Source organism: Schistocerca piceifrons, chromosome 1, assembly GCF_021461385.2.
Source record: "Schistocerca piceifrons isolate TAMUIC-IGC-003096 chromosome 1, iqSchPice1.1, whole genome shotgun sequence".
Classification (NCBI taxonomy): Eukaryota; Metazoa; Arthropoda; class Insecta; order Orthoptera; family Acrididae; genus Schistocerca; species Schistocerca piceifrons.
The window spans coordinates 622,945,501-622,969,639 of NC_060138.1; the positions used below are offsets into that span (position 1 = coordinate 622,945,501).

General features: G+C 39.9%; 1 protein-coding gene across 1 annotated transcript in view; it reads left to right on the top strand.

Annotated features, from left to right (window-relative positions):
• Positions 1 to 621: 621 nt before the first annotated feature.
• LOC124757593 (zinc finger protein 721-like) overlaps positions 622 to 24,139 on the top strand; it is an 80,763-nt gene continuing 57,245 nt past the window's right edge. Inside the window, exon 1 of the mRNA XM_047249075.1 lies at positions 622 to 1,171. The gene's annotated coding sequence lies outside the window, so the exon portion shown is untranslated. The remainder of the gene's footprint in view (positions 1,172 to 24,139) is intronic.

Genomic DNA, 24,139 nt, shown 5'->3' on the forward strand with positions numbered 1-24,139 from the left:
TACGCTTTGTGGTTATTCGATGGAATTGACATGCATTTCGCAGACCTCTTAGTAGTCATTGTAGATATACAATGCATTTTTCCAAATGGGAGTGGTTTTGAAAGGTGTTGTGTAACAACAATCTGCATTATATTTTCAAATTAATGAAGTAAAAAAAGTCATAGAGAATTCTCCGAAACAATCCTGAAGTGCCATAAACAATAATTACCCTTGTGTAGGCCTTTTAAATTTTTTTTATGTAGTTAAAAATTGAACCTGAATTATGATATACACATCGGCGAATTGGAAAAAAAAAACCTGCACACTAGCGCGGTGTGGCTGGTTCCCGAAGGTCTGTCAACATCTGAATGGAGAATATTGTCAAACTGTTAATATTTGGTCACACATGTTCAGTGTGTGTTGACAATACCGAGAATATTTTGAGGTCTATCAGTGCTGTTCATCAATATTTCTAGTATTAACAGTATGTCAATACGCGCCCTCAGACGGTCAATATATTGACAGTTTAATAATATTATTGAACGTGTAAGGTCCCCGTTACTAAATCCGATTTTGGGAACCACATGTAAACGGGGTGAGTGATATCTTTGCCCAAGCAACACTTTGGAACAACTGAAGTGTCAAAAGTAAGAGGGCAGCGGTATGCTCTTAGAACTGTTAGCTCCTTTGTAAACAAGTAGATGTATTTGTTGATATGCGGATGTAGTGTGTGACATTGCACTTACCAACATCAAACGTACTTCCACGAATATTATACTGGCTCCTGGAGAAATTGTGCCGGCACTAATTCGCATAGTACCCGATGATAATTATTGAATAATTATTTAAATGTATAAAGAAAATTGAGACTATATCGTATGAGACAAAATTAAGACGCAAGTAATAGTTTTGTGCAGACTTTTTTTTGAAGATGTTTGGCACCATTTCAGCACTACGGCATTGCAACAAACCGTAACCTAAATTGTACTATTAAGACCGCTCACTACTGTGCCACACGACAAGAGACGAAAACTCTCTTGTTAACTCTAAGCATTATAATGAAATTAAACACACAAATATCTCTGGTACAAATTCATCGGAGGCGGCGTCAGCAGGCGGCGAATATCTGCAGTAGAATTTTACAGCCACGACTTTGAACTGTCTGAAGAGAGACCTCGGTAAAGAAATTCTGGTATGCGTTTATTTTATCTGTCAGTATCTAATTAAGAATTCTTAGAAAATCTCTTAACAATTGCTTGATTAACTGAAATCTGTAGTCAGTAAATTATGTGCATAAGTAAATAAATTAAGTGTTGTTTAAAAAGAAATTGACCTGCAGTTAGTTTCTAGTGAAACCAGAGTAATGCAAGATGTTTTATGCAATAATGAAGTAAATTCCTAAAACTAAGCATGGACCGCCTGTCTAGTTTAATGCGACGAAGTTTCCTTATTAATGCAAATGTTTTTGGATTCTTGCTAACTCTTTCTTTTGCTGTAATGTGTGGTTGATGTTTTGAATCATGACAGAGACTCAGAAGCCATATCTAGATTCTGTAGTATCAAAACATGTTTGCATCAGAGCTCCTTGTTTATCTCTAATACGTTCCATGGATACAATGAGAATTGATTAAAGCAGTGTAATGTGTCACCTACCAGTGTCCAACATTGATTGTAACAGTGTCGTAAACAATTCAAGAGAAACATGGCTTTAGAGAACAATAATATGAATGTAATAATAATCACAATTGAAGTATTTATTGAAATACTTTCAGTGTAAGTTATCATCAGAATAATGTAGCTGATTGGAATCATTAGTGTGGAATCATTTCATGTGAAGTATTTGGCAGGGAGGGGAGACATTCCTTTTAACCATATTGCATGCTGTCATGGGCTAAATTACAAACCACTTTGTAATGTGGTGAGGAAAAAGCAAGTGGCGCGCGCGCGCGCGCGCGCGCGCGCACACACACACACACACACACACACACACACACACACACACACACACACACACAAGCCCTAAAGTAGCTGTAGGTCATAGCTACATATTCTAATGTGTCCACGAACTACTATAAATTAGGTAGAACACTTGAATTTGAGTTAATACTTAAGAATATATGTTGCAGTAAACAATTAAAAAAGTTACATTTGATGCCAAGATTAAAAGTTTGCTGGTAAATTTTTGTCTGTTGATATTTTTTTATGCAAGCTCTTCTGCCAAATAATGTTAGAGACAAATCATCCGCTTTGACTAGTGGCATAGGAAACATGCGACAAATGCCTTAAACAATGTGGTGACTAGTATGTGATGTTATTGGCAACTCTTTCATGTAGACTAAGTGACAGATCAGCCTGTCACAACAATCAGGTTTTATGGTATCACATTCATTGGCTTTGCAAACTCTCAACCACACCGTCACCTTCCAACTTAGCCCAGACCTTGGACATAGCTACAGATCAGTCTGTCACCACAGCCAGGGTTTTTTAGTATCCCATTCATTGGCTTCACCAATTAACAACAAAACAATAAATATATACACTAAAAGGTGATGTGACAGAAGCCATTAAAATTAAGCCACTGGCCAAAGCCGATGACTTATATCAAGCATTCTTCTTGGCCTGTTTCGGTCTTAGGTAACAAAAATTCAGCAAAGAGCAAGAAAGTTGCCTGTTTGTTTAAAAAATGTGTATAGTGGCTGAGGGTGCTAACTATTTTGTGTGAAACTGGATTCTCGTGTCACATCAGATTTGTTACAAATTCCATACATCATTTGGATGATTCCTTTATCTAAATGATGTGGAATGATGAGTAAATTTACAGGATACATACAAAATGTTTGAATTATTCAGCACAACATTTTGCAGTCTCTTTGTTAAGTATGACTCAAACCAGAGCAGTAGGGAAGTGTCCAATGCCACCCATCTGCTTTGACCTGTGATGTCATGAAGATGACAGGTGCCCCTACTTCCCAGTTTATTTGAAATGGCAACCATAAAGTCACTAAATGCACCCATGAACAAAGGTATTAACCATGCAAAATTTTTACCATCAGCAATAAAGTGAAACTAATGGTGCAGAAAGTAGAGGGTTTGGGGCAGGGGTAGGCTAAATATACAGTAAGAATGTCACCATTCTAAAATAAACAGTAGGCCTACTGAAAAATAACAAACACGAAATCCTCTAGGGAAATACCGAAGCGTCCAATCCCGCCCGTCTGCTTTGACCCATGACATCATAAATATGGTGGAAACGACCATAAACCATGATTCCAATATTGTGCATATAAAGTCAAATAGTTCAAATGGCTCTGAGCACTATGCTACTTAACTTCTGAGGTCATGTCACCTAGAACTTAGAACTAATTAAACCTAACTAACCTAAGGACATCACACATGTCCGTGCCCAAGGCAGGATTCGAACCTGCGACCGTAGCGGTCGCCCGGTTCCAGACTATAGCGCCTAGAACCGCACGGCCCATATAAAGTCATTACGTACACATTATGAAGACGAAATACTTCGAAAACCAAACACACACACGTTCCACAAAAATCCTAATGACACTAACGGGACAGGTGTGGGAAATAGGGGTTTTTTGGGTGGGGACAAACTAAATATAAACAAATTTAGACGCCCACCCCCATCCAAAACCACGCAAAACGACGAAAAAAAACCAACATCACAAAGCTCCCCAAATACCACTAAACACATCATCTGGAATCGGACACTTCCCTAAACCTATATAGCTCAACAGCAGCTCCCAATCTCATAAATTGGGATTGAACACTTCCCTTGACGTATATAGCTCAACAGCAGCTCCCGATTCCATAAATTAGGACCCAACATTTCCCCGGACCTATATAGCTCAAAAACATCTCCCGATACCAATACCAACATTCACAGCCACACATTGGGATCGAACACTTCCCTTGACGTGATATCCTTATGACATCTCCACATACAGCCGTCCATGGTCCAAGATGCCAGAATTTTAAGTAAGCCTCATTTCTTCACGACTTCATCCAAAAATCTGAATAGTTGAAGAAATTTTAGTAGAGACGATGCACTATCCCCCATCATAGCCGACAACCGAAAACTGTTGACACACCACCAGAGAGCACCACCGATCGCATCAAAACAACACCTAGAAACACGCCACTCTCACAAACTAAATTCCGCGGCGTCGTGACGTCACACACCGCAACAGCCTTCACGGGTCAAAGCCGACGAGTGGGATCGGATGCTTCGGTCGACCCTCCTCTAGAATAAACCAAATAAGACACTCCCCCCCTTCCACCCACACACACCAAAATAACCACTGCGGAAAACCACTGAAAATGTTGCCGCATACACTTGTGTGTGGATTGAGAAGCAGAGACTTGGCTCAGTGTCATAATTTCCACGCACTGCTGACACTGCATATTCCACCAAGTGGCCATATAACTGGAGAACTTTAATTGGGTATGCCATATTGTCAGCTATAACAGCAACCAACCAATGACTAGTAAACTTCATCGTAACATTCATAGATATAACAAAAAAAAGGTTAACAACACAATAAACTATAAGTTTCAAAACCATAAATAAATTGGTAGGCAATAACTAAAGATTTTGAAATAACATTCTGCCAAGGCAGCAAAAGATCAAACTCCCACAACATTGAGTAACAAGCAGCATTAAGGCCAATTCCTCACTAACATCACCCAAAAAAAATTTAGAAACAAACACTACACACTAGAGTGCGCCACCGGTTACCCCAACACTCCCCTTTCACAAAATCCATTTCTAACATGTTATGCCTCAATGATGTCACACAACACAATTACATCATGAACCGAAGCAGACGGGTGGAATCGTACCCTTCCATTGACGTGAAACCAATTGTGTGTAGACCTGTCAATACAATAAATCTTAAGTATCATGATCTGCACAATCAAACACATGGTATATGAATATATAAATTGCATTGTCAGTGAAGCAACCCTTCTGGAATCCAAACTGTGATATTCTAAGAAAATTGTTTCTGCTTAAATGTGAGACTATTCTTGACTACACTACTTTTTCAAATATTATGGAAAATATGTCAGTCAGGAAACTAGAACATAATTATTTAAGTGTTTCTTGTTACCTTTCTTATAAATATGTGTAACAAGCTCATATTTTAACCTGTCTGGAAAAAATCTCTGTGCCAGTGATGCATTATGTATATCTTTAAGGGTCTTACTTATTAAGTTAGAGCAACTTTTTATAATTATGTTTGAAATTCCATGACCACCATATGAGCTTTTGCTCAGTATTTTTTGTAGTATGTAAGTAATGTTGGATCTCAACTTATTCTGGCCCTTATCTAAACTTCCTGCTGCTTCCATGAGGTTTTAATTCCCTTGGTTACCCATTACTTGCTTTTTAAGGAGTAGCTGGATAACTTTTTAGAAAATATGTGAGGCATGTTCAGAAAGAAAGTACTGTTTTGGAAAAAACTCATAAAAACGTTTTTAAACAAAAGTATATTTTCACGGGAAGGAACATTTCTTAAACTATTTTTCTATGTAATTGCCACCATTGTTCAGACATTTGTTATAGCAAGAAACCAACTTTTCTATGCCCTCTTCATATGAAAATGCTGTCAGGGAAGACAGCTACTGCAGAACACCATTTTTTGTGTCATCGTTGCTGTCATAGCATCTTCTTCCAGAATCAGGCTTCAAGTTCACGAACGAGTGGTAGTCAGAAGATGAGAGATTGGGGCTGTATGGCAGGTGATCAAACTGCTCCCAACTAAATTACTGAATAATGTTTTGAATGACACCAGCAAATTTGGGACGTGCATTGTCATGAAGGAACGCAATACCTTGACTGAGCATTCCATGGCTTTTGTTTTGAGTGGCATGCCAAAGTTATCTCAGTGTTTCACAGTATCGTACCGCATTGATGATTTCACCTCTGGGAAGGAACTCGGCAAGCAGAATGCCCAGTCTGTCCTAGAACACAATGTGCACATGATTTTTTGTACTGAAACATTGTTTTGAATCTTTGTTTTTTGGGGAATGTGAGTGCCTCCATTCCATCGACTTTTGTTTTGATTCTGGGGCAACAAGATAAACCGAAGTTACATCACCAGTCACAATTCTGTTTAAGAATTCATCTCCCTCATAACTGTATTGAGTAAGAAATGCCAAAGCACTGTCAAGTCACTTCATTTTATGGATATCCATAAGCATTTTTGAAACCCAGTGGGAACACAATTTATGAAGAGTTAAGCAGTTTTTGGCATTTTCATGCAAAACACTTTTCAAACTTTATGGAAACTCTTTACAAAGCATTCGTATCATGAGCCACCTGTTTCCATGAATTTTCTCAACCAGACAATCATTGACAATTGAAAGCTGCCCACTGTGTTTCATCATGAAAGTTGATTCGTCCATCATTGAATTATCTCACCCATTTCCTCATCAGTCATTACATTTTAACCATAAACCACTACAAGTTGTTGATGAGTTTCAGCTGGATTATCTTCTTTTTTTCAAAAACCATTTTTCAGAATGCTCATCACTCTCGTTTGGCTCAGAGATTGTCTTAAACATTTTGAACAATCACCAACAAATGTAAAAACAGCAGAATCTGGCTATAATGATGTTAGATGAAAGACGACGAATCAGAGAGATGAGGGCAAATGTGCAGAACTGTGGCACGAGTGCTGTTGGTGGTGATAGACGAAATGGTACTTACTTTCTGGCTACATCTTCTATTTTTAAATATTGACACAAATTCACTATGGAGTAAATTGAATTTGGCATTAGCACTTCTTTCTGTATATACCTCATCCTGTTTCAGTTCTGTTAAATTACACTTAAACCATTGTATCCTGTTCTTGTTAGTAAGCCTCACTGCTCTGCATGAACCTGCCTTACCACTGTGAGATGCTATATTTTTTATTTCCATTAATTGTGCATCAAGACTGTGTAGTCCATTAACAATTGTGTACACATTGTTTCAGCATGAGTGCTGTTTGTAAATATATTAACAATCAGATTCCTGTTATCTTAATGCCCATTAGTTGGAAAATTAGCCACTGAAATAAGATTGAAACACCCAAATGATTCCAGTTCATTTATCCTGTATGTACATTTTAAGAAATCTACACTGGCTCAATAATGCATCTAGATTTTTTATAAGTATGTGAAAGTTTTCTAGAGGGGTTCTGTAGCATGTTAAAATTACCAGAGAAGTGTTCTGGAACAATAACTCACAATCTCGTGACACTGAGTTCTGATCAACACAAAAACTGTCTTTTTTCCCCCAATATTTCTGACTTTGTGTCCAACTCTTACTGATGTTAGAATCCTTTTTTCCATGTTAACTCTACACAAAAATTATACTATTCTACAGGGTGTTACAAAAAGGTACGGCCAAACTTTCAGGAAACATTCCTCACACACAAATAAAGAAAAGATGTTATGTGGACATGTGTCCGGAAACGCTTAATTTCCATGTTAGAGCTCATTTTAGTTTCGTCAGTATGTACTGTACTTTCTCGATTCACCGCCAGTTGGCCCAGTTAAAGGAAGGTAATGTTGACTTCGGTGCTTGTGTTGACATGCGACTCATTGCTCTACAGTACTAGCATCAAGCACATCAGTACGTAGCATCAACAGGTTAGTGTTCATCAAGGACGTGGTTTTGCAGTCAGTGCAATGTTTACAAATGCGGAGTTGGCAGATGTCCATTTGATGTATGGATTAGCACGGGGCAATAGCCATGGCGCGGTACGTTTGTATCGAGACAGATTTCCAGAATGAAGGTGTCCCGACAGGAAGACATTCGAAGCAATTGATCGGCGTCTTAGGGAGCACGGAACATTCCAGCCTATGACTCGCGACTGGGGAAGACCTAGAACGATGAGGACACCTGCAATGGACGAGGCAATTCTTCGTGCAGTTGACGATAACCCTAATGTCAGCATCAGAGAAGTTGCTGCTGTACAAGGTAACGTTGACCACGTCACTGTATGGAGAGTGCTATGGGAGAACCAGTTCTTTCCGTACCATGTACAGCGTGTGCAGGCACTAGCAGCAGCTGATTGACCTCTGTGGGTACACTTCTGCGAATGGTTCATCCAACAATGTGTCAATCCTCATTTCAGTGCAAATGTTCTCTTTACGGATGAGGCTTCATTCCAACGTGATCAAACTGTAAATTTTCACAATCAACATGTGTGGGCAGACGAGAATCCGCACGCAATTGTGCAATTACATAATCAACACAGATTTTCTGTGAACGTTTGGGCAGGCATTGTTGGTGATGTCTTGATTGGGCCCCATGTTCTTCCACCTACGCTCAATGGAGCACGTTATCATGTTTTCATACGGGATACTCTACCTGTGCTGCTAGAACATGTGCCTTTACAAGTTCGACACAACATGTGGTTCATGCACGATGGAACTCCTGCACATTTCAGTCGAAGTGTTCGTACGCTTCTCAACAACAGATTCAGTGACCGATGGATTGATAGAGGCAGATCAATTCCATGGCTTCCACACTCTCCTGACCTCAACCCTCATGACTTTCATTTATGGGGGCATTTGAAAGCTCTTGTCTACACAACCCCAGTACCAAATGTAGAGACTCTTCGTGCTCGTATTGTGGATGGCTGTGATACAATACGCCATTCTCCAGGGCTGCATCAGCGCATCAGGGATTCCATGCGACGGAGGGTGGATGCATGTATCCTCGCTAACGGAGGACATTTTGAACATTTCCTGTAACAAAGTGTTTGAAGTCATGCTGGTACGTTCTGATGCTGTGTGTGTCCATTCCATGATTAATGTGATTTGAAGAGAAGTAATAAAATGAGCTCTAACATGGAAAGTAAGCGTTTCCGGACACATGTCCACATAACATATTTTCTTTCTTTGTGTGTGAGGAATGTTTCCTGAAAGTTTGGCCATACCTTTTTGTAACACCTTGTATAATACCTTATATTTAACTTTTCCATCCCTGTTGTTTCGTGGTGTTCAGAGAGCCACAGAATGTGTGTCACTTCAGAACTTTCCACATCAGCTGTAGGAAAAGCTCATCTATCTTGTTTTTCAGCCCCATAATGTTCTGACAAAACAAATTAGTTTTACTTTTCTGGAAACTATTACATATATTGTGATCCTGTTCTGATATACTTTCTTTCAAGACTGTCTGTCCATAACCTGACCAATCTAAAAATTGTGCCCCTCTGGCTCCAGTAATCATTGGGACTTTCTCTTGTGTGCTTGTACTGATGAACCCCCCCCCCCCCTTTTATGCTTTCTGCAAGATGCTCAGCTATTCCTATTCAGGAAAGACCATGATTTGTGTATACCCATCTCTTGTAGCAACAGGTACAGCACAGAAATGAGACTTTGTTTCAGTCAAAAGCAACCTACTCAGCTCCTTGTTTACACAGCTTACAGCTGCGTTAACCAGTGGCTGGTCATGTCACTGTCAAACTTCCACAAACCCCACGAGTGTTTGCTGTTGCTGCACTTATTTCTTCCAGGTCAGCTTTGATACTATACTCTATCTTACAAGCCAGGCTGTTTCCTACTTCTCATATGGGAAGTACCTGATCCTCTTCTGATTTGATCCATTATAAATGGTTTTTGAAAGCCTGTGACTGTAGAAACAATAGGTTTGTTTATAAATAAATAAATCTTCTGCTACCAGTCACAATTTTTCTTTATTTTACTTTTCACACGGCGCGTTTCGAGAAATAATTCCCATTTTCAAGTGCGTTTTTTGTGTGTATTAAGCCATTTCTTTTGATGTTGTCTGTGTGTGTGAGTGCTTCATTTCGTTGACTTTTACTGCAATACATAAGAAACACACGGCTTTTTAGTTGGGTATCAATTCTTTTTTGTGAAGTTAGTGGCGAAATATAAAAGAATTTATACTTACAGTTTTCTAATGGTCCATTTGTGCAGAACCTCACACACACTAAACATCACACACAACTTGTTGTACACTTTACACATCGAAAATATCTTATATAAACAAAACAGTTACAAAGATCTTCTTACAGGTAGTCTACAGACTACCCTTGAGTGTTGTGGGTCAGTGATCTTCATGTCAAGATCCCGGGGAATGAACTTGCTGATAGTCTGGTCAAACTGGCTACCAGTAAACCAGCCCTTGAGATCAGTGTTCTGGAAACAGAACTCTGATCCACAGGTAGTGCTGCAGCAAGCAACATCGAACCCACGCTTTATGACACCATTTTCAGGCACATCCAAGACATAGTCAACAAGGAGTACTTGACCATTTGCAACACACATAACAAGAAACTACAGACATTGACATCCAAACAAAATAAGAGATCCAACCTTGAAATAACTGACAAAAGCACACACACATTTTACAGTAGAGGGGTGAACAACACAGACATAAAGTTCAACCAAAGAGAGAACGATCTACTCCAAAAAGGACTAAAATACAATGTAAAGCCTAACCTCAACAACCACACACTGAAAAGGTTATAGCTGCAACTAAAAGTGCAGCAGATGCTTCAAAATTAAGTTCAAATACAAAAGCAGCAATAGGTCACAAAGTAAGCAAGCTTCTTGAGAAAGAAATGAATAAAGATAAGTTTAGATCTAAATTACAATAAATGATACAAAAACTTTAAAATCTATAAATAATAAACTGAAAAACAACCAGTGCATAGTTGTAAAGTCAGACAAAAGCAATCCATTAGATGTGATGAAAGAAAAAGAATACATACACAAAACAAATGAATTTTTTGCTGCTAATAATATTCAGCACATTGAAAAAGACCCAACCAAACAATTTCAAAGTAAAATTAAGGAACAATTAAAGAACACACATTTCCTGTTGACAGAAACTGAAAAGAAATAGGCTACCTTACATGGATGAATCCAAAAGCACCACACCTAAGCGCACAGCCAAAAATACACAAAAATGGAAACCCGATAAGTCCCGTGGTCATCTCTATAAATAGCCCAGCATACAAACTGTCACAAAAACTGAATAACATACTGATGAAAAATTATACATATGAAACAACATATTCCATAAAAAAACAGCATGCTTCTAGCTAAATAACTAAGAACCAGAAAGCTTCCCCAAGATGCATAGTTTATATCACTTGACGTCACCAACCTTTATTCAAACATACCCATACAATAAGCTCCAACAGTAATACAAAAGAACCTTACGCAACACAAGAATCTTTCATACACAGAGATTGTCAAATTTATGGAACTCCTTCAGCTAATCCTAAATTAGAACTACTTTACCTTTAATGACAACACTTATAAACAACCAGATGGCCTAGCAATGGGATCATGTATATCCGGTACCATAGCTGACATATACATAAATCACTTAGAATAAAAATCATTTGACAGCCAAGAACCTTGCCTAAAGGAAATAGAATTTTATAGGAGATACGTAGATGACACTCTACTGTTAGTGAAAGGGGATACCAAAGACATCACAGACATTCTAAATCATTTCAATTATCTAAATGAGAAAATCAGATTTACAGTGGAACATGAACAAAATAAAAGCATCAACTTTCTGGACCTAAATATTACAAGACACAACAACACATGCACATTCAAAATTTATAGGAAAAACACTATGACTGACACCACAATCCCTGCAACCTCATGTCATCCAAATATCCATAAACAGGCAGCATGCAGATCAGTGCTGCATAAGGGCAACAAAAATACCATTGAACCAAGAAAATATGCAACAAGAAATAAACACAGTGAAAAAGATTGCAGTTTCCCGTGGGTACAATGCTTCCATGGTTGACACAATCATAGACAAAGTGAAGAAAAACCCAGCAATACAAGCTGCACCACAGAAGAAAAAGAGAAAAACAAATGTATATCTAGTGTTCCATACATAGGCAATGTTTCACAGAATATTGCAAATATTTTCAAAAAACACAGAGTAAAAATTGGGTTTTTTACATCTAATAAGCTACAGCAAAAACTAATACACAATATAAAGTGTAATAATGATCCATATTAAGTCTCTGGAATATACAAGGTAACATGCCAGGAATGCACCAAGTTCTACTTAGGACAAACAGGCCAAAATTCCAACACCAGGTACACAGAGCACATTAGAGCATACACACACAACAAACACACTACACCAGCAATAGCAACACACACACACACACACACACACACACAATACTGGACACCCATTTGAAAAAATAGAGCAAAATGTCAAAGTACTCCACCAACTAAATAAAGGACATAAAATGGATTTGCTTGAAGAACTGGAGATATATTCACATTACAGAAAATAGGAAGATAAAATATTAAATGACAAACTTGAAAGTGCATCAGTGAATTTCTTCAGATGTTTCAGTAATATACTTAAATAAAAATTGTAAAGCATAGAAATCAGCACAATTGTAAAATCAATATAAGTAATTTATGAGCCAAATTGTTAAGATAAATAATCTCTGTTCCAAAGCATATCATAATCTGTGGAAGGCCTATAATGTTTTCTCTGTGGACTACCTGTAAGAAGATCTTTGTAACTGTTTTGTTTACATAAGATATTTTCGATGTGTAAAGTGTACAACAAGTTGTGTGTGATGGTTAGTGTGTGTGAGGTTCTACACAAATTGACCGTTAGAAAACTGTAAGTACAAATGCTCTTAAATTTTGCCACTAACTTCACAAAAAGAATTGATACCCAACTAAAAAATTGCATGTTTCTTATGTATTGCAGTAAAAGTCAACGAAATGAAGCAGACTCACACACACTGACAACATCAAAAGAAATGGCTTAATACACACAAAAAATGCACTTGAAAATGGGAATTATTTCTCGACACAGCTCGTGCAAAAAGTAAAATAAAGAAAATTTGTGACTAGTAGCAGAAGATTTATTTTTTTATAAACAAACCTACTGACCCTCTTCATCCAAATCCCTGCACAAAGCTCCTGTATTTCCTGTTACCTGGATAACCCTGGCAATAGGTTTCACAATGCCTATGACCTGGTATTCTGCACCTAGCTTTTAATGTAACACTTGGTCTACATCCCTCCTGTTAATACTACCTAGCAGCAGGACTCTCTTCTTTGTACTTGACTTTTCAACCAACCAAGGCTTAAAGTTATTTCTATGAATCTGCTGCACCCAAACCCTGTTTGAGGCTCTTAAGAAATTGAACTGATTGCTAACTGGAATCTGAAATGTGATTCCTGAGTGTCCCCCCCCCCCCCCCCCTTACTTATTACTTGTCACCTTTTCCTAGATCCTGCTGTCTCTTTACTCCTTCAGCCCATCTAATTTAGAATATGCCATTTCTGGTTCTGCATGAAGAGCACAAATCCTTCTTCCCCGTTCCATGATTCCCATGTGTCAACTACATAATCTACAGTCCCATGGGAGAGCCTCATCTGATACTCTCTTGGCTTCCCAGCTACAATTACCACAACAAAATACCAACCTGCAGTCCTCTCCCATACTAACTAATTATGGCACAACATCACATTAATTGTTGCACACTGACAGTGGCTCAGAACAGTCACATAAACTGATTAAAATTATTCAAATATTACATTGCCATTGGTAATTTTATTAAACAACAAACATATTGTATATGAGAAGTAGCATTGAGATTTAAATGTTTACTTTCAAACTTCATTAACTGAAAACAGCTACAATTGAAGATAACTATCTTTCTTAAGAGAAAGCTTCGTGACTACAATAGCGTCGCCTAGTGAATGAGCTAACAAAAAACACTCAAAGAACCCTGTAACTGATGTACACTATCACAATAATCACATGTTGGACAAAGCTGATTGTGTATTAATTAATAAGTAACAGGTAATGCATAAATATATGCAAATAATTATTTCTTTCAAATCTGTTCCTGTAGCATCTTCAACGCCTTATAGTTAACTTTGAGGTTTCACAGTAGTACTATTGAAATGGAGCTAGATTTGAATTCCAGACCAGCTATCTTGGTGTATTTGGGTTTTGTTTTCAGGAAGATGCTCCACATTACTGCTGAATATGTTTGTTCAGTGTTGGAGCAACTAGACTTCCCCTCATTGTTGAAAAAGTAGAAAACAATCTGCAGTCAGGAACCACCCTCTTGACAGGATGTAATGAATTTTAATCCTATTTTAATCAGTGAAAACAAGAAAGAACAACATGAATGAGTGGAAGAAAGTAATTATTTTTCGAGGAGTGTAGCACCTGCTTGATTCAGAGATTTTTTCATCATCAGTAGTTTGTTGTTACATTGTAAATGTTGACCCATAACAAATATTTTGTGGTAAACAGAAAGCATATACTGATTCCAAACCACAAGCTGATATAGAAATAAAATTGAAATAATGAAGTTGTAAGTATGGCAATTCATAAATACATTGAATTGAATTCCATTCTGGCATAAAATCCATACAGTTTTGAATTTCGTGCTTCTACGTACTTGACTACTATTGCCATTTGTGGACTCGAATGTGCACTTTAACACTTTATTGCAAGATGATCATATATGCCATAACAAATCATTACAGATATTTAGTTTGAAACTGACGAGATTACTGCAGAACTGGAGAAAGTTCACATTGGTGCTATGTAATGAAGTCCATGAAACAATTCAAAACCACTATAATCTACATGATAATTATAATTCTCATTATTGTTCCATGTCAGTTGCACATTTTTAATTATATTACATGTTTTGATCACCCTGGATCATCTTCAGATGCAAAACAAAATAAAACTAAATGTGTACCATCTAATATTTTGCAATAAGTATAAAAGGCAAGATTTGTAAATAAACATAGAATTTACCTAGGTAGTCATGTCAGCAACCAATCTTGTCTACTCAGAACCACATATCAGAGAACTGTGTTTTGAAGTTGCAGCCACTGTTTCAAATAGGTATATGTTGGAGGTGTATAATTATGTAAAAATACTCATTGAAATATTAATCATGTAGACCAATGGATATGTAAAATGTAAACAGCATAAAATGATGATATTATGAAATTGGAGTGAGGGGGGCAGATTGAGAGTGGGCAGAGAAGGCAAGGGAAAGGGGTTGGGGGAGGGAAGGATGGTCGCAGAGATGCTAATGGTTTTTGTACTAAAATTGCAAAAAGTTAATAATATAAATAAGTTTCTGTTGAGATATCAGAATGACTGTGTAAAATGAAATTAAAATTTGTATACAATTTTATTTTTATAATAAGAAAGTATAACTTTATACTTTCAAAGGTTCACACTTTGAATATCTTCAGATACTAATTCAATTTTCGCTACTTTATCTCCACTTTTATAATCTACTATTTTATCCCCCTTTTATAGTTTTACACAACCATTCTGGTATTGTAACAGAAGATTTTTTACATTATTGACTTTTTGCGATTTAAGTATAAGACGCTCTCTTGTTAAACACATAGCATCGCTGCCACTATCCCTCCCTCCCCCACCCTTCTTCCCTTGCCTTCTTTGCCCACTGTCAATGCCCAGATTTTGTTCCATTTCATAATTTCGCTATTTTATGCTGTTTATATTTTATATACCCATTGTTCTACGCTGTTAGTGCAGCAAAACACAGTGCTCTGATATATGGTTCTGAGTAATCAAGATGGAGTGCTGGCACAATTACTTAGGTAAATTATACATTTTTCTACAGATCTTGTCTTTTCTACTTATTGTAAAATATTAGACTGTACATATTTAGTTTTAAAAATGAGCAACTGATGCAGAACAATAAATGAGAATTATTGTAACAATTCAAAATACTGATACAGATAAGTGGCCATGAGCAATATAACAAATGATACGGTCTGTGAAAGACAAACCCTCAAAAGTGTTTTACAATTACAGATTTTCTGTGTCCACTCTTCATCACATGATACACATCTAATGGTAATCCAGTTATGCTCATACCTGACCTATCATACAGGAGTGACAGTATGAACAGCTGCTGCAGTGTAGTGTCACAAGTCTTCAAAGTTCTGTAGTAGAGGTGGACTTCGTGACATCTCATTCAGGTAACCTTTTACACAGCTGGGAGAATGTAGAGTGACATCATCATGTTGAATGATGAAATCCCTTCTATCAATTTCAAGTTGTGGCTTGAGCCACAATTGCAGCGTATCAGGAGAGGTGAGACCAGTGACAGTTCTGACAGTAAAGGAAAAGGGCCCATGTACTTTCCTGTTGGGCCCACACAGAACATGTTAACTTTCTCAGAATCTGAGGTGTGTTGAATAGCTACATATGGATGCTTTGTCCCCCATATACATGTGTTGTGTTTGTTGACTTTTTCCAAAAATTAAAAGTTGCTTTGTCACTGAAGATTAATTTACTTGTGAAGTCATTTTTGAGAACATTTTGCAATACAGATGGGGTATTTGGTTGCCATGGCTTACAGCTTGTAGGAGCTGCAGTTTGTACAGCTTCATCTGAATAACTTACATGGAAATTTCTACATTGTTTGTTGCTGGATAATCAGACTTTCCTCCTCATCCCATCCCGTCTGTCTCAAGTTTTCAAATCTCATCTGGTGCAGTTCCCTACAGTCAGTCTTTCCTTTTCATTCCATAAGGTAAGTCTCTCCTGACCTGGGATTGTGGGTGACAATTTCTAAACTCTCCCCATTTCCTAAATCTGACCAGTCCTTTTCCTTCACCGTTCTTCCTGGACTTCAACTCTTCTGTCAGAAGAAAGTGCCAGTGGCTCTGAAAATGCAGATTTCAATACCCTTATATGTTTGTTCTTCTGCTGCCACTTGGTGAGTAGATTTTCATCCATTGAGTTGCTTTATAGTTTTTTTAAAAAATATTTTTTTTTGTTGATACATTTATCTATAATGATTTTTTAAAAATGTTCCATTTATTTTATAATTACCATGTAGACATTTATATGAGGAGCACAATTCCTCTACATTCAGATGGTTTTCTTGGTGCAGACCCTCCTTGGACCTGATTTATGATTGGCACTCAAGTTTCCATTTCTGGTGTTCTCTACAGTGTTTCATTAAATGAACACATGGTCTCCATTGTTGGGTTTCACCTGCCATTAATTTTCAAACTTCTCCATAAGTGTGGACCATGAAGGGAGGTTTTCCATGCAGTGTACACTCTATCTCTGTGCCTTTCCATCTTTGCACCCTTCCCTTTAATAAAGTAATATATCTCAAACCAGCATGGTAGCCATCCTGTTGTGAGACGGTCGTCAAGTACTTGCCAGTGGTAGCCCTCTGACCAAGGAGAGATTCCATTGTTGGTGCCTGAGCTGAAAACTCCTCATGTACGCAAGGAGAATATGCCCATCATGAGTGGGGCATAGGGACTCCAACCAAAGGATTACTGGCCAGGTAGTCATTGCTGAGGCTGGGTGACACACATGAGGAGAGGCCCTGTTTGGAGTGGATGACACCATGGCGGTTGAACTGCAAATGAAGTAGATGAAGTTATTTCCCACTGGTGGTCATATGACCCCAGCAGTCTCTGTGGAAGGAAAATCCTCTTTTAATGCAGTTAATGCTATTATGACACTGCCCACTTTGGCGACGATACTCCCACCTGTTAACACCACCTACAGTGGGCCCTCAGGGTTGCTCATCCATGGCTGTCCCTCTGATGTTTGGGGGCTCCCCTCTTGCCGCCTCCCCCACACCTGCTTTGAGATCAATGGATTCCCACCCACCAGGGACGTTGGTCCCCACTTCTCAGTCAGAGACGAGTCACCTTACTCTGGATTCTCTTGTTAGGAAGGGGTCCCTCAGGACACTTCCTTCCAAGTTTTCTGCCTGTCTGCAACCGGACACCAACCAGTGGTTGAAGGAGCCAGAGGCTGCTGGTCTCAGTGCTTTGCTGTCATCATCTTTACCTGAAACTGATTCAGAGAAGGCTTCACAGTCATCAAAATCCTCTAAGGAGAGGAAAGACAAGAATAAGTCCTCCAAGAAGAAGGACAATCCGATAGCCCCCACACCATCAGATCCAGCTTGTTCCACTCCTGTGGCTGAAGCAGAGATTCTGGCAGCCCCTGAGGCCCTGGTTCGCACCACACAACAGAACCTGGAACCAGTATGTATTGAGGCCATAATCCCTCAACCAGTGTCAGCAAGTGAACCTAGGGCATAACCTGCCTCCTTGGTCCCTTCATGGCTTCACAGTACATCGACAGCATTATTCTCCAGTGGAATTGTACTGGCTTTTTACACCACCTGGCTGTGCTATGACATCTTATAAGGACTTCCGCTGCCTTCTTCATAGCCCTTCAGGAGACATGGTTTCCAGCAACATGGACCCCGGCCCTTTGTGGATATAGGGATTATTATAAGAATCGTTTCACCTATGACAGGGTGTTGGGCGGAGTTGCACATATGTTCTGGACACACTATATAGCGAACTTGTGTCTCATAATACGAGGGGGGACCCAAAAGAAACTGGTCTCCGAGGGTGCTGCCACTCGTAGACGTAGTGCAGGGTTCTCACGGTTGATGGTGTTAGTAGAGATCTTCATGAAACAGCTGTGCAGACGGCGGCGGTGTAGAGCTGAACGTGCAAGTGTGGTGTTGTGTTTCTCTGACTGTTGGCAGGTTACCTTTGCGAAATCGTTATGGCAACTTTAAAAGAACATAGAGTGTGGGAAATTTTGTTTCCTGCTTAAAAAACTGCAACGGAGACACACCAAATGCTGCAGGAAGCTTTCCAGGAAAACGCTATGAGCCGCACACAGGTTTTCGAGTGGTTTGGGCGCTTTAAATGTGGTGAGATGTGTGTTGAAGACCAAGCTCGTTCTGGATGCCCTTCAACATCGCGAAATGAGGAGAACATTGAAAAGGTCCACCAAAAGCTCAACGAGGATCATCGCCAAACGATTGACCAAATTTCAGCAGAGACAGGAATCAGTTGGAGCTCGTGCCAGCGGATTTTGAGTGAGGATTTGCACATGAGACGTGTTGCTGCTAAATTTGTTCTGCACCTTCTCACACAGGAGCAAAAAACCATCTGCATGAATGTGTGTCAGGACTTGAAAACAGAGATTGCACATGATCCAAATTTCTTGAACAAAGTCATTACAGTGGATGAGAGTTGGTGTTATGGGTATGACCCAGAAACCAAGCAAACATCAAGCCAGTGGAGGACTCCTAACTCTCCCAGACCAAAAAAAGCAAGGCAAGTGAGGTCAAATGTGAAGATGATGATCATTGCCTTTTTTGATGTTCGTGGAATTGTGTATCGGGAATTCGTACACCCTGGCCAGACTGTTAACCAGCACTTTTATTTGGATGTTTTAAGGTGTCTGCGAGAAGATGTGAGAAGGTAATGCCCGGAACTTTGGTGATCAGGTGACTGGTTTCTGCATCACGACAACGCTCCAGCACACACGGCCTTACGAGTGACCCACTACTTGGCATCTCAGAGGCGATCTGTCGTTCCCCACACTCCGTATTCACCGGACCTAGCCCCGTGTGACTTTTTCCTATTTCCACGAATGAAAAAAACGCTAAAAGGGGAGCGTTATGATGATGTGGAGGCGGTAAAAACAGTTTTGCAAAGGGCACTGGACAATATCAAACTTGGAGGGTTCCAAACATGCTTCCAACAGTGGGAAAAGAGACTTGACAAGTGCATCGCATGTATTGGAGAGTATTTTGAAGGTGACTGAAGTAATTTTGTAGAAAGGTTCATCAATAAATTTTTTATGACAACAATCCAGTTTCTTTTGGTTCCCCTCGCACACCTTAGGAGGCTGTGGCCGTTTGGGTAACAGCATTTCAGGATATTACCATCTTCATGTTTACCTCCATCTCAGTGATGTGTCTCAGAACATTTTGTTTTCATTGGCTTTTCAACCCCCCCTACCTATCCAAATCTTGGGTGATTTCAATGCCCATAACTATTTGAGGGTTGAAACCACGATCACTGGCCACAGTAAAGACCATAAAACCTTACATGCACAACTTGACCTTTGCCTCTTGAATAACGGTACCCTCACACACTTCAGTGTAGTGCAGGGGACTTTCTCGGCCATTGACCTTTCCATTTGCAGTCCTTGTCTTCTGCCAACCATCCACTGGAGAGTCTACAATAACCTGTATTGCAATGACCACTTCCCGATCTTCCTGTCCCTCCATCAGTGTCACTCCCATGGATGCCTGCCAAGAAGGGCTGTCAACAGTGAGGTGCTTTTGCCTCTGCTGTCACCAGAATACAACTACAGCCATTCTTTTGGCATCTGATTTGGTGATCCCTTGATCCTCAGACCTGTCCCAATGGAAGACAGTACTGTGGTGATCACCAGATATTGCAGAGGCCATTAGGGATTACAGGTGGGCTCTCCAGCACCATAAGTGTCACCCATTGATGGAGCACCTCGTTGTCTTTAAACGGCTCCATGCCCAGGTCCACCGTGTAATAAAACGATGGAAACAAGAATGTTGGGAACAATATGTTTCAACCATCAGCCCATGCACTTCCTTTCTTAGGTTTGGGCAAAGGGCAAACATCTCTACAGGTACCAGGTAGCTGCAGGTGTAGTTGGTATTAACTTGAATGGCACTGTCTATGCTGACCCAGATGCCATCGCTGAACATTTTACTCTGCATTATGCTCAAGCCTCTGCATATGAGAATTATTAACATGCCTTTTGTGTCGTATAACAGTGGATGGAGTGAAAGCAACTACCTTTTACTGTATGCCACCTGGAGTCACATAAACCCCATTCAGTGGATGGAAATTCACCAGTGTCCTAGCCAACTGTCCTGATACAGCCCCATGGCTGTACCACGTCCACAACCAAATTATCGAGCACCTATCAGTGGACTGTCTATGGCGTGTCCTCATCATCCTTAACCACATCTGGAGCGAGGGTGAGTTCCCATTGCAGTGGCAAGAAAACCTCATCATTTCAGTACTGAAACTGGAAAAGCACCTTCTGGAAGTTGACAGTTACCACCCAATAAGTCTCAGCAGTGTTCTCTGTAAGTTTCTTGAATGCATGGTGAGCCAATGTCTGTACTGGCTCTGTGAATCTTGGGGTCTTTTGGCTCCGTCCCATGGTGGTTTTCACCATGGGACTTCCACTACTGATAATCTGGTTTACTGGGCACCTACCATCTGAACAGCTTTTGCCCATTGTCAACACCTTATAGCTGTCTTCTTTGACCTACAAAAGTCTTATGACACCACATTGTGACATGACATTCTTATCACCTTACATGAGTTGGGGTCTCCAGGGTCCACTCCCAGTTTTTATCTAGAAGTTCCCTGTTGCATCGTACTTTGTGGGTTCGAGTTGGTGCTTCCCACAGTGCATTGCCCGCCCCCTCCCCCAGTTCAAGGAAATGGGGTCTTGCAGGGCTTTGTACTGTGTGTCCCTCCCTTTCTCTCTAGTACCCATCAGTGGCCTAGGAGCAGCTGTGGGGTCCTCAATATCGCCCTCCTTGTAAGCTGGTGACTTTTGCCACTATTATTGCTCCTCTAGTGTTGGTCTCAGTGAATGTTTACTGCAAGGTGCCACACAAAAGGTGCAGGTGTGGGCCTTCACCCATAGCTTTTGCTTTTCAGCCATGTCTAGACTCATGTCATGCACTTCTAGCAATATCGTACCAATTGCCCAAAACCAGAACTTTACCTCGACAACCAACTACTCAATGTAATGGAGTCTTATCCCTTTTTAGCACTGGTCTTCGTTTCTCCCTATCTTCACCAGCCTAAGCAAAAGTACAGGATGCACCTTAACACACTTCACTGCCTGAGTAACACCAGCTAGGATGCACATCGAACTACCTGTCTGCAGCTGTACAAAACCCTGATAAATCCCATCTTGATTATGGGAGTCTGGCACACAGTTTGGCATCATGCTCTGCATTATGGGTACTGGATCTGAGATACCACTGTGGGGTTCGACTTGTGACAGGAGTCTTTCAAACTACACTTATGAACAGCTTACTTGTAGATGGTAGCCCTCCTCCACTGTGGATCAGGTGCCAACAACAGCTTGTCAAGTATAGTATCCAGTTCCCCTAAGCATCTGAACTACCATCTCCTCTTTCCATACATGGAGATCCATCTCCTGCAATGGCGGCCCAGATCAGAGATTACTATTGCAATCCATGTCTGGTCCCTCCTCTCTGAATTCCAGTTGTTTGCTCTTCCATCTCTTCTCTGGGCCCAGTCACTTATACCTCCATGGTGAATCCTTTGGCCACAGCTTCGTGTTGACCTCTCACACAGTAGGAAAGACTGGGTTCCTCCTAACGCCTTCACCATAATTTTTTCTCCATCATCGGTGCTTCTTGGGGCTCAGAAATAGTCTGTATTGATGGTTCGGTGGTTGCTGGTCATGTGGCTCTGCTTATACTCACTTGTGACATATTGAACTGTGCTCCTTAGCAGGTGGCTGTATTGCTCTCACTTGGAGTTGGTAGCCATCTTTCATGCACTTGAGCATATCTGTTCCTGCAACAGTGGGTCCTTCCTCATTTGCAGCAACTCCTTGAACAATTTGCAAGCTCTCAACTAGTGTTACCCTTGCCATACCTTAGTCATTGCTATTCAAGATTCCCTGTATGCCCTCGAGCATTGTGGACACTCAGTGATCTTCATATGGGCCCCAGGCCGTGTCAGGATCCTGGGGAATGAACTTGCTGATAGCCTGGTCAAACTGGCTACCAGTAAACCAACTCTTGAGATCAGTGTTCTGGAAACAGACCTCTGATCAGTATTATGCCATCAAGTTTGAGGAATATGGAATGGCTCATTCTGACTTCACCACTCTAACTACAGGTGATAAAGGAGACTATGGATCTGTGGAGGTCCTTCATGCAGGCCTCTCACAAGGACTCTACTGTCCTTTGCCAACTTTGCATTTGCTATGCATACTCCTCTGGTCATGTTTACTCATGGTCATCTCCTCCGTTGCAAGGACCCTTTCTACTGTTGTTTGCAGTTCCCATTTGATGGTGGTCCACATTTTGCTGAACTGTCTCAACCTGGTCGCCCTGCAGCACACTCTTAATCTTGCTGACCATGGGAGAGCCAACAACTGACTTAGTTTACATGAAGGGGGGCTTTCACTACTCTCTTTAAGGAAAGGCCACTTAATGTTGTCGGTCCATTGAGGTGTTGGCAGAACACTGTTGCCTCCTCTGCCTGGACCGGGCTGCAGCTGTCTGGGCCTAGTGGTCCAACCCTGTCCTCACTGTGCCTTCTTGTCTACTCCTCTTGCCCCTTTTATGTGGTATGTTAGATTTGTTCATCTTTTGTCTCTCTTTTCTCCTCTTGCCCTGTCTGTGTTGCTAGTATATATTAGGCAATTTCTGATTGGTTTACCTCAGATAATGGCAGGGGCTGGGGGATGTGTATCTCCTCATTGGACTCTGCTTTCAGGGGCTTCTGGCTGCTCCATAGATGAGGCACCTTGCTTGCCTTTTTTCCTCTCTCTCCCTTTCTTCTTCTTCTTCTTCATTTTTATTTTATTTTTTGCCTTCGTTGACCGTTTTAGGAACATGAGGTGTTCTCCCCCTGGGTTCTATGTGGTAGGCTATCTCTGATCTACAGTCATGTAGACCTGTCTGTGCAAGGAAAAAGAAATTGATGATGTAGTTGTTTTGTGCCTTTAATCATCCAACCAACCAATCAGCAATGCAGTGAAATGACATTACATTACCATATGACAGTGTTGATTCTAATCATACATTAACCTAAAATATTAAATTCAAGAGTTTCTGTGATACTAGTCTTTAATGGAGTACAAGAAGTTACCAAATAGAAAGTTCTTTAATTTAGTCTTAATGCCACTACATTATCTGTATGACATTTAAAGTGCTCTAGTAGATTGTTAAATATGTGTGCACCAATGTTGCTGATTCCGTTCTGTACTAATGAGAACTGTTTGAGCTCTTAATAGAGACTGTTTTTGATCCTGGGTTATATTCATGATTTCCACTGTTTTTTGTAAAGAGATAAAAACTGACAATGACAGGACATTTATTAATATATGCATTATAAAGTAATTGTCAAAATAGCCAGGTTTCTTCTGTTTTATTTATTTATTTTTCTTTTTTTTAAAAAGACGTCTCTTCTCATTGTTCTTGACTTAACAACAGATATAATTTTTATAACACACTTTTGTATTATGAAAATACTATCCCTG